This window comes from Cydia splendana, chromosome Z (genome assembly GCF_910591565.1).
Source record: "Cydia splendana chromosome Z, ilCydSple1.2, whole genome shotgun sequence".
Taxonomy (NCBI): Eukaryota; Metazoa; Arthropoda; class Insecta; order Lepidoptera; family Tortricidae; genus Cydia; species Cydia splendana.
The window spans coordinates 9,501,647-9,514,357 of NC_085987.1; the positions used below are offsets into that span (position 1 = coordinate 9,501,647).

The 12,711-nt window shown below is 37.0% G+C and overlaps 1 protein-coding gene across 2 annotated transcripts in view; it reads left to right on the top strand.

The window, feature by feature from the left end:
• LOC134804211 (beta-1,4-glucuronyltransferase 1) overlaps positions 1 to 12,711 on the top strand; it is a 95,479-nt gene that overhangs the window by 31,359 nt on the left and 51,409 nt on the right. The window lies entirely within an intron of this gene.

The window sequence follows — 12,711 nt, forward strand, 5'->3', positions numbered from 1 at the left end:
TCGGCATCTAATGGTACAGTTCATAATGATGGATAGCTCACGGCAACATGATTGATTTCGGTGCTTGATGCTAGCGATATTTATTTTTTCTTATGGACTGTTTAATGTTTAATGTAGGTCCACTCCCCTGCTGAGATTAAATAAGTTAGACGACCTATAAATAGCAAATACGGGGATATGCGCGTGCAAGGTGATGCACGGCCGTGCTACTGTTATCCCCTGTGATTTTACAAGCTCTAGTAGGTACTTTGGAGTCCTTCATGACATTTTTAAGCCATTTGACCTTTCCTTTTTAAGTCAACTGCAGATATGCTAAAGTTTTTTTTGTATTAATAACTTTTATGTATTTTTTTATACTGATTATGAAACATCTTTAGAATATCTCCATGCAGAGTAATTTAGCAGAGAACAAAACAAACACGGACAACTTTACTGAGCACTTCTATTTTAAAACAAGGCATTGCATAACGAAGAGTCAGGCACATTCACTATTTTTAGAAGCTTTGATGCATATGAGAGCTGCGCATCTGGGATTTAGTTCTTAAAACTATAGTTAAATAATACTTCTGAAACAATTTATGTATGTAGGTACCTACACAATATTGTAAAACAAAGGTTTTGTTTTGATTTTGTTTTGCGTAGAAACTAAAACTTTTTGGCTTTGGTCATATAATAATATTTTAGATTTAAATAGATATTTTGTATTTTAGGATTACTATTATTGACTTGTGATAAATAATAATAATATCAGGGTTTTATGTGCAGCTATCGAAATCAATAACCCTATATAAATGTCAGTGCGATTGCGAAGGTGTGCGGTGCAGGTGAGAGGTACCTAAGTTGGAGCGCAATAAAATCTGCTCCAGTGTTAACTATTATGTGCTTTGGTACACAACCAGCATGCTCGCTGTGTACGAATAATATATGATTCTTCCGCGCACAATAGAACCGTCCTCGACGCCGCGTGTCACGTTTCTTGCCATCCGTTAATTGTGCTACCCAAGGCTCTACGTGCACTGGAAAATCTAATCTAATGTATGTAATGCTTGATAATTTTTACGAAGATGCAACGCGAATTTGATACCAATATTCATTTGCATAGCTATAACGGATGTACGAATTTGTATGGAAAAATTTGGACACTTTCTGCTACTTTTCTGCTACTTATTATTAATATTATCATTGAAGAAGCTCGCTTCTCTCAATTTTCTTATGAAATTCTCAAGTACCTCCATCCATACGTATATTTCCTACCTTCTAATTATGGCATATTAAGAGTTACCTACCTAATAAACGTTTAAGACAAAAGGGGGCGACTGCCTCGAAACCGGTTTTCCATAAAAACGTGTTCACCATTTTGCTCTCTGGATATTAACATTATTGAAAATATTTTTACACAATTTGATGTAAGTATTTTTATCACAGCTACCCTACCTAGGTAGGGTTACCTGAAGTTACGTTGATGTTTTAATTATTATGAAAGTTAGGAGCGAAAAACAGATTTCATACAAGCCCCTAACTCTTATAATAAAGTAAACATCGAACGGTCGGGCATACTTGTAGCATAGCTAATATTAGAATTTTTTTTTGTTCTGTTTTGAACTGCCATCAGTCGGTAACGACTATAATCAGTTTTGCTGTATATAGGTATTAATTTTGGATTTTGGAGACCATCGTCTCACTTAACCACTACTTTCATATTGCACGATGTGCTTTCTTTTAAGTCTTTGCACTGTTTCAGTCTTGTCCAGTAATTTTGAAGCCAGTGGATTAGGATGCCTTGCCAGGCGCTCAATGTAATTCTTAGTGAATTTTTTGATCTCTTCCTTTATGGTGGGCATATTGAGATAGTCGTGTCGTGTACTTCATCGTTACGAGTGAACCAGGGTGCATTGGCAATCACACGAAGGATGGCGTTCTATTAGAATAGGTACATCAAATTGAGTAGGTACAAATATTTTCCATAATGTCAATATCCAGGGAGGAAAATGAGGACTTAACGTTTGTATGGAGAATCAATCGTCCCATATCCTTTTAACACCTTAAATAGCATACATATTAAGTAAACCTTGTGAGCAGCAAGTTTTTAAAAAGCCGACGTAAATTGCATTCGATAGATGCCATGAACGAACATGCCTGAAGTGCACTAAGCACGATATCGTAATACATAATCGGTACTAATTACAGCTCAAACAACTCATCACACCAAAATCCTCTTGTAATTTGGATTTTGATCGGCGCAAATTCAATCTTTTTGATTATAGTTTTAGAGCAGCTTTTCCGATGTCTCGAGGTGTAGCGTGACTGAGCCAAAGTCAAAAAGCAATTTCTGATGCAGACCACGTTCTACGTTTCCTGGCCTTTATTCTGCTTGCAAGCGAACGTGAGACTAAGACTAGCAAGTATAAATGAGATGTGTGTCTGTAATCAAAGCTCAAAGTTATACTGGTTACCAGAGTCGTAAGTGGCGGTTATGTGATGATCGGAACCGGCCGCGTAGCCAAGATGTCAATCGCTGACGCTCCGTAGCGATCGAAACGCAACGGTCACTGTCACACTAATATGGAAGAGTGATAGAGAGACATAATGCTTTTCGTCGTCGAAGCGATAGCGATTGTAACCTTGGCTAGGCCGGCAGTTCAGTAATGGAGCGGGTCTACCGTCACCCGTCCCGTCCGGACGCGAAACGTACTAAGTGTGTACGGGCCTTATACGTAAATACTGCGTAATTTCTTCGGACACTAACACTATCGTCGCTAGTAAATGCGCATTGCGTTAGTAATGTGACTATTTACACCCTTACTTTCGCAAATATAAGATTACTTTATTAACCTTAGGTAGGTACCTAGTTATATACCTAACAATAGAAGGTTTGGTTACGTAAATTATGTTAAATATCTATTCTTGTAACAATACGCACTATAATGTCGCTGACGCACAGCTTTTTTCTTTGAATCGGGTTTTACTAAGAGTTTTTCACTTTTGAATTAGATTTTACTAAGAGTCTTGAATAAAATTCAGAAAAGGTGAAAAATAAAGCTTGTCCCAGAATAAAATGTCGTTTGTATTCGCACCGGCTGCACATCAGACTTCTGACCAAAAGGCTAAAGGAGATTGTCATATGTAAAAAATACCTGTTTTCTTATCTTTATAACAATAAATCTCTTTCGTTTACATTTTCGAAGATATCGCCATCACAGAAAATACTACATGAAAAAATGTTGTACTAACACTTACAATATCGAGGTATTTCCACGAAAAACTAGCGGTGACGTTAATCTCGTCCGTAAGACATGTTCAAATGGTGTTAAAATAATTCTATAAACTGGTGGTAGACGACGGCAGACTGGAAGTGGTCATAAACCCTGGTTTTCCAACAAAAATATAGAGAAGAATATGATCGCTGCGTTGCAAAAAACGCCTACCCTGTCTGTACTATATTTTTTCAAAACGTGTTATCCCTTAAGGGCGCTCAAATCTAAAGTGCAAAGATAAAGAATAACTCGTATGATAATGACCTACAAACAAACTAAAGTACCTAACAAAAATGCAAAACAGCAAACTGAAGTGGAAACCACACCTAGAAAACTTTATTAAAACATTGCAACAAAAATTCCTGTTGTAATGGTAGATGAAACCTACCCCAAATTTGACTTCAAATTGCTACCCAGTCAGCAGTTTTGTTATGGAACTGATAAAAAAACCGCTAGAGACGAGTATAAGATAATTAAAATTAATAAATTTGAGAAGTAGGTTCTCGTACGGCAGATGACCTGTTTATGTGGCAAATGTAGCACTTAATATTTTGTTAACGGGTCTGTAACGGCGATATAAACTAAGCCGAGTGTTTGAAAAAAAAACGTTGTTACCATTCATAGATCACCACAACAAGCTCTTTTTGTCTTGGCCTTATTAGGCCACGTGCCATTATCCCAGAAAGCGATAAAGTGGTACTAAGTCAACAATATCGAATTTGTGGAAAAACACCTAATTCCTCCCAACTGCTCTGAATTACGATCTATGAAAAATAATGGGCTCGTTTGAAGCAGAAGCTCTTCAAACATAAAACTAACGCCATATCAGTTGAAAACTTTAAACCGAAATTGAAAAATGCTTAAAAATTAATAACGGAGTCCTATGTACAAAACCTGATGAAAGGCATTACAACAAAATCACGAAATTTCTGGAGTAAGTAATAAAGTCTAAACCTGCAAAAAGGTACATACACGTTGTTTATTAAATTTCTAACAAGAATATAAGTACAATAAAATAGTTGGTTTTTAACTGTAGTGTAAGATTTTGTGAAAATTAACATGCGTCATTTTTAGGGTTCCGTACCCAAAGGGTAAAAACGGGACCCTATTACTAAGACTCCGCTGTCCGTCCGTCCGTCCGTCCGTCTGTCTGTCACCAGGCTGTATCTCATGAACCGTGATAGCTAGGCAGTTGAAATTTTCACAGATGATGTATTTCTGTTGCCGCTATAACAACAAATACTAAAAAGTACGGAACCCTCGGTGGGCGAGTCCGACTCGCACTTGTCCGGTTTTTTCTGGGACAAGCTTTATATAAACGGCTTTATAATTCGTATTAGACTAATAGTAATCAGCTAGCTTATCTTAAACTTGTGACGCTGTATCGCGCGACTAGCGTCTTACTAAATAAAGTTCTTCTAGCCGCACACTTCAAAAGTTATTATTAGATAATAATATATAGGTAGTTATATTCTACATACTTATTGCTTCAAAAAGCTTGCGTTCTTAAAAAGTGGTGAAATCTATGGTTAGAGGGTTAGACATTGATCTTGAAACAAAAGTATCACCGGGATCTTAATACAGGGCCATAAACACACAATTCACTGTAAACACACAATAGTAATATTAGTTTTACAAGGGGGCAAGTTATTTTTTAACCCTATTTTTGAACCTTGAGCATTGCGAGGGTTTCAAGACACGGGGGTAAACTAACTTTGTTCCCGAGTGAAACAAAATATTTCACTACACCAACGCGAGAAAAAATATTTATTTATTTATTTATTATTATTATTTGTTAGCCTGTTGTGTCCCACTCCTGGGCAAAGGCCTACTGGATAAAATACAACTTTCTTATCAGTTTTTGAAGCACAAAGAGAGCCTTTACGAGCTGGTATGGTGAAAACAAACAAACAGCATGTCAGCCTAAATGCACATAAGTCACTGTGGCGAAGTCCGGCATACTTTATTTTTTTTTGTCTTTGGAGTGATCTAGTTCCGTTAATTATTCACCTATGTTACTGCTTGTAATCGCATACGATGAAGAATTTAATAATTAATAGTTTAGCCTTAGTGACAGATCATTTCAAGCACAAATTAAGCAAAAACAATGGCATTTTTTAAAATTCGGCGAGTAGACGGACTTCCCGTGCAGTTTAAGGGAAGTCCGTCTAGTTATGATATCAGCCAATCTATGGGTGCGTATATGTTCGTAGTCAAATTCCTAAAAAGAACGGATCAAGACAATGAAAAGTGTATTGTAAACTTGTTAATATACGGTTCAGATTCGAAATAAACACCATTTTTCTAAAACAAAGGCAAGTCCGGCATATACTACCAAAATGGGGTGGTAAACCTTTTTTGGTAAATAGTTAAACATAATTATTTTTTTGATTTCCGAAATAAAAGATCAATAGTAATTTTCAAATGAATTTTAATCGTTTCTTTTAATTTACTGAGATCAAAATTTAATAAAGTAACATCATGCGCAAAGTTAGGAGGATTTTTTGATACCTTATCAAATCGTTATAATATTAAAGTCGCAAAAACAGTTGGTAATCTCTGATTTAACGAAAGTCCGGCATATGACGGACTTGCCTTGAACATAATAGACGGACTTTCCAACTTAGTCAAATTTTAATATGATAAATTGTGGAACGTATAATTACAAAACTAAGCGAATTTCTGATATTTTAAAAATAGAATAAAGAGAACTGGTTCTTATGCTACCTACGTAGTTACTTTCTGATGCACAATCTTTTCAAAAACTATTTTTAACAATTTTTTTTCGAACGGCTGTCGCACTATGACTTCGAGTTCAAAACACGAAATTACTTGTTGAGGTGGATTGCTCTGAAGTTGGTTGTCACAGCGCCATCTGTTTTACAGTGACGGAACTAGCGCGAAAAACTGGTTAATCGACTGGACTCCAAAGTAGCATACGCCTTCAAATTCAAAAGTTATAACGTGTTGACGGACTTGCCTTGTAGACGGACTTGCCCACAGTGACCTACATAAGTACTTTCCGTCGGGAGTAAAAATGTTGAATGTTCTCCACGGCTTGAATTTACTAAACATTCATTCTTATTATGACCGTCATTTTGCAATATTGATACGTTTCTCGCCTGTGATCGAGGCCAGTATAACGATAGTTTTGCCTCTTATCTTGAATGTATAAAATATGCTGATGGTGACTAATTAGAAAATTGTTTAATCTGCTATCCACCCACTCTCACTTAATCTAATAAATAAATACATTTTGTTAATGTATCGACAAAAAAAATCTGCCGGCTTTTGACTGTTTTTACCTGTATCGTGATGTGTTTTCGGCAATTGTTTCATAATTTTTCTTAACTTTCGTAAACGAATAGATATAATTATTTGATCCATTTGCCCACTTCCAAAGTATCGAACCGTATTGTGTGTTTCATCATATTTGTGGCCACCTATTTATATAAGAAGAAAAGTATTTCAGCACACTGCATTTTTTAACGGCTGCTATTTAACTGATCACCAGATTTAATAAAATTTAATACCAAAAAAATCTATTTTACCACCCTAAAATCATGAATGATCACCAAAATTATAACACCATTTTAATGTGAAATGATTACCAATTTTATTACATTTTACTATCCTTTTAAAGGAAATGACACCAAAATAATCATTATTAACCCAAAAATAGTCAATGATTACCAAATTTCAATCCCCATTTTAATGTGAAATGATAACCAAATTTTTACATCTTGCTATCCTATTAAAGAAAATGACACCAAAATAATCATTGTAAACCCAAAAATAGTAAATGACCACCAAAATTAGAACTCCATTTTAATGTAAAATGATAACCAAATTTTTAAATCTTGCTATCCTATTAAAGCAAATGGCTCCAAAATAATCATTGTAAACGCAAAAATAGTAAATGATCACAAAATTGTAACCACATTTTAATTAAAAATGTGCAATCATTTAATATATCGTTATCCTATTAAATTAATTAATTCACTTCGTCACCTTTTTTCTAGTAGCATTTTATTTCTGTAACAGTCGCAGTTCTAACCTAACCTAACCCACTTTTCTAGTAGCATTTTGTTTCTGTAAGGGTCGCAGTTCAAACCTAACCTAACCCACTTTTCTAGTAGCATTTCTTTTCTGCAAGGGTCGCAGTTCAAACCTAACCTAACCCACTTTTCTAGTAGCATTTCGTTTCTGTATGGGTCGCAGTTCAAACCTAACCTAACCCACTTTTCTAGTAGCATTTCTTTTCTGTAAGGGTCGCAGTTCAAACCTAACCTAACCCACTTTTCTAGTAGCGTTTCGTATCTGTATGGGTAGCAGTTGAAACTTAACCTAACCTACTTTTCTAGTACCATTTCGTTTCTGTATGGGTCGCAGTGCTAACCTAACCTAACCCACTTAACTGATAGCAGTTTAACTTACTTTTCTAGTAGCATAACGAAATGCTACTAGAAAAGTAGATTAGGTTAGGTAGGTATGCGGTGCGGGCTACGGGGGGTTGAGCGGGAGGGGCTAGTAATTTTGGCATCAGTTTACTTTATTTGGTAATATGTATAAATTTTTTGGTAATCATAGTGGTTTATTTAGGTGAAAATATCGCATTAATTTGGTCTTCAAGATTTGGTGATCATTAATGATTTTTGGTGATCATTCAATATATTTGGTATTTGAATACAATTTGAAGTGCAGTCGTAATTAAAGTGGTGGTACTTTTGTATTTTTAGGCCTTATTTTTTTGGTGTTCAGTAATTTTTTTTGGTAAGCATGATTTTTTTATTTAGGGTACCAAAGTATTTTTTGGTGGTCATTATATTTGTAGCCTTTTTTAACTATAGGCACTATAGGGACCGTGCGCGTTGGAGGGTCTGCCATCTTGTGGCCTGAATAGGAAACATATGTGCACATGTACATTGCCAAAGCAAGTGCTACCATCTACCGTTCTCGTCTGTACGTTTCCTTGTGCATGTGCATAGTAAGTTCTGCCATCTTGTGGGCTACATCGGAAGCATAAACGACACATTAACGCCTAGCGCCATAAATATGACGGCTCCTATGCTGCCCCCTAGCACTGGTCCCGATTCGTGAGTTGCAACAGTCTAAATCGCTACGTTAGCCACTGTAGGCGTACTTACCTACACTTTTAGACGCCATTCATTAAATAACGCTTCGAAAATATGTAAGCAATAGGATCGATCGTATAATCAGAGCTAAGATTTATTTTATGTACCTACATGTTAAACAATTTCATGCTCTTAATTTGACAACTAATTTAGATGGCATTGTAAGTATGTTGACGTTTGACAATTCAATTACTTACACAAAACATGCCGCTGTATAGCACTCTTCTTTGATCAGAACGATCAGCCGGCCTAGCCAAGGTTACAATCGCTATCGCTTCGACAATGAAACGCTTTGTGTCTCTCTATCACTCTTCCTTATTAGTGCGACAGTGACAGTTGCGTTTCGATCGCTACGGAGCGTAAGCGATTGGTATTTTGGCTACGCGGCCAGGGTATTTTTGGCCAGTGATATTAACACTTTAACTGTCCCTCGCCTTCACTACTCACATGGATCGATACGTCCGTGCATTACAGGTAATGCACAAATATATAGAGCATTCCCATTTCTGACGTCACTTGGACGTGACAGAGCTAGTTTGACGGTGCATGTCATGTAATGCACAGACGGTAAAAGTGTTAAGTTTAATGAAACAGATCCCTTTCCGTACATAGGGGTTGGACGACTTAGAGAAATAGTACATTATTGCAGAGGTCGGGAAATGGCAATTCATGGATGACATTCGATTTTGTCGGACGATGCGAAGATTGCGAAGCTAAGTTCGATAAAAAAGACGAATCCACAAATTGCTATCCCTGCCAAGGTATATATAGTGATTTTCTCCAAACGTGCGAGGGAATTAGGTAAAACAATTAATTATTTAAGCATCAAGCATCACTCGAATCGAACCGTCACACGAAAAACTTTAAAAACAACTTTCCTCCTTAATTATTATGAAAAGTTTATGTTTGTTTAATAAACGGATCGAGCCATTTACTTTTACAGCAAGACTTCCCGTGCTCGAGCATCATATATTGACGGGATGTTGCATGTACTTACCTCCACATAAATATAAACATAAATTTGAATTACGCCAACCGACTTCCTTTCGTTCCAATTACCCGACGAAGTGCATTTACCTATAACGATCTCTTTATGACTGCTCTGCTATTCTACCAGCGTTACGGTATCAAGACATTTCGATTGAGAAGCAGCTATCGTTCGGAGAAAAACAGTTTAACCCCCTTATTCATAAACGCGCTTCCAACCTCGATTAGCTAATAATCGTTCGTCTTAATCTGTCATTTTGACTTGTGTATTTGTAAGAAATGAATAAAACATAATTTAACTAAATCAGGCCCGTAAAGTTTTATGAATAACCCCTAAGACTTTACTGCCTGTTTAGTTTCCTCTTTCAAAAGCAAACGATTCGAACGCAACAAGAATTCGTAGATTGCGACAGATTCTGTCACTCTAACCGTCTTACCTAACATGCATTAATTTTATTAGCCTTGACATATACGAATGCCTATGTTGTGATTTACTCTAACTTATGCATTCGAATGGAATAGGATGGAACCGTAGATACTTGGGGCACCGTCCCGTCGAACAGCGCGTGCACAAAGGTGACATGCTTTAACCTTTACATTCTTATTGAATTGTGTGTACTTTGAAAGTTAATTTGAACACACGTTACTAACCTCATTTCAAAAAAATGTGTAATACTAATAACTCATCGTAAATACCAATAAAGGGGACATATTTTTAAGACGAAAGGCGTTGTTCCAAGAGTTGGGACCTTTTAATTTTTTTATGGAATTTGTTTGTCGCTTCTAATTATTATAAAAATCTAAAAAAAAGTCAAACGAAGCTATGGTTAATATCATAATAAATTGTGTACCTAGGTAGAAATACTCCATAAGGTAAATATCCATTAAGGAAAATGGGGACTACGTTTGTATGGGGAAGCGGTCGTCCACTATCCTCTTAACTACTTATGTTAAAATTGACTCTTTAAAATGATAAGTACAAGCCGTAACACTTAGGAAGTTCAATATTCGATCCATTAAGTGGCACAAAGCTAAGGCGTTACTAGAGAATGCGTTCAAGTAAAACACTTTCGCCTGTGAAGGTCGTGCGCAAGTCCGATTTGAATATCTACTGTCCGCGCGTGCCATAATGTTGTAACTGTTTATTGTGACTACTTTACTTGCTTACATAAGATGACGAAGGTTCATAACGAGATGAGTACACTCGCGGTCGCTAATCAGCTGTTACGACACAAACCTCGAAATCGGCATTAATATTCCATTAGATGCATAAACATAGTGCAAGTAAAGGCATTGTCGTAACTGAAAAAGCATCCAGTGGTAGGGTATCCATAGAACTCAACTCCCACATGCTTGCCCATTTTGGGATAAGCAACTGTTCTAAGTTGAAGCGACAACGCGATCGAGAACACTTTAAGATCTCTGAGCTGTACTTAAAACCAAATGGAAAAAATCGACGACCACTCTTCTCGGTCACGCGATGCGTCGAATTATCGCATACCTAATCGTGGCAAACTGCAAGCGGATGACCTGGACGACCGACATAGGTAACAAATTCAAAACCGCGGGTTATACTCTGGATGCGTTTGCGGAGAAACAATGACATGAATGTAGCGGACCGTTACCTGATCATAAAAGGGTCGTTCCGATCATTCTAGTGGTGCTCACTGGACCGCATGCATTTGTAGACGCTGCTGGGAAACTGAATATTTAAATTCACTGTAGGCAAATTCCTGGTCGTTATAGAACTTACGACCCATTGTGCCAGCCCTCCGTGACAAAGTAAAGCCGGAAGGTCCGAACACGAACCACCGCATTGACCGAACGTCGAATAACATGGAAAATTTCTATGCCGTGTTAAACTCACGCTAACATTCAGTAAAGTACCTACGGCGTACTCATACCTATTTGGGCTTGGAAACACTGCGGGGCTCCAGCTGTGAGGGTGCTTGCTTCCTTTTCCTTTACAGGGATAATCCGCTACACTGCTGTGTTTGTGTTTCGGTATCAAAACAGTTAACAACAAGCACACGCTCCGCATGAATACCTAAAGGCATAGTTTCTCGTGAATATTTACTAGTTAAAGTACCAACACCACTTAAGTAGTAATTCTTGTGTTTTCTTGTTTACTGTCACTTTGTCTGCAAGGAGTATTGCATTATTAACATTATCAGTTCATAGTAACTACATACCTACGTAACTAGTGTAAAGTAGACACTCGCTTACTTGAAAGATGACTTCCCGTAGTAAGTAGTAGTAAGGATGAAAAGTAGGTAAATAAAAACAAGGACCTTGTCTAATTTGTTAAAGGGGTAATTTGGTCAACCATTTTCATTAAAGGGGACTTTTAACGACAAGGAAAGAACCATTAAACATTAATTGTCGAGATGCCTTGTTACAAACAAAAAGATGTTTTATGTAAGCTGTTATTAAATCGTGAATATTTTGAGCAAGTTGATGTGGCACAATTGTACGTTTAACATACACGTTTGCTTCTAGTATGAACAACATGGCTAATAGAAACTCGTGGTGAAAAGTAATCGTATGCCTTAGGGCCATAATGATCATAATGTAGGTAAGTATTTTCAGACACATTGAACGACCAAGTTCACTTAAACTGTCTTGTTGGAAGCGGCGGTTTGCGTCTCAGATCAATACTTACGCATTAGATGTGCAAGTTAAAAACCTTATGTACATATATTACCTACCAGTATTACGGCACACCGACTGAACGATACACCGATAGACTTGGAATGCAACTAAGTGGTGCGGTTTGGGATGTAGCATTTGACGTATTAAAACGCCTAATGTGAGGTACCTAACTGCAAGTCTTTGTTTAAAGCTACTTGGGATTACTTTGCGTTAGAAGTTTTCGTGACCTATCTGGTCTGTGAGCGGAATACGAGTACGAAACAGGAATGTTAAATGAGTGAATTTATTGAAGAGATTTTGTAATACTTGATATAAATATATATAGTTAGTTAAATTCAGGGCAGGGTGCGATGGCATGTCAAGATTTTATTGTAATCATGATGTTTCAGTGCTTTTCAATTTTTTACCGGATAATCGTATAAGTACTGCAGCGCAGCGTACCGTAGATAGAGGTAGGTATAGGCTCGCGTGGTTAGCGGTGCCGGGAGCGGGTTTACATACGCTGCTAGATACATTTTATTAGCTCACCGACTCGATAACCATCTGAGTAACGAGGCTCGAGCGATAAACGCTCTCCAATACGATTGCAACTGCTTTTACGAATAAATGCGTGTACTGATTTCGTGTTTACTTATTCCTATATTAAGCGCTATTAATAATATATCTTAAGTGTATTAAATTTT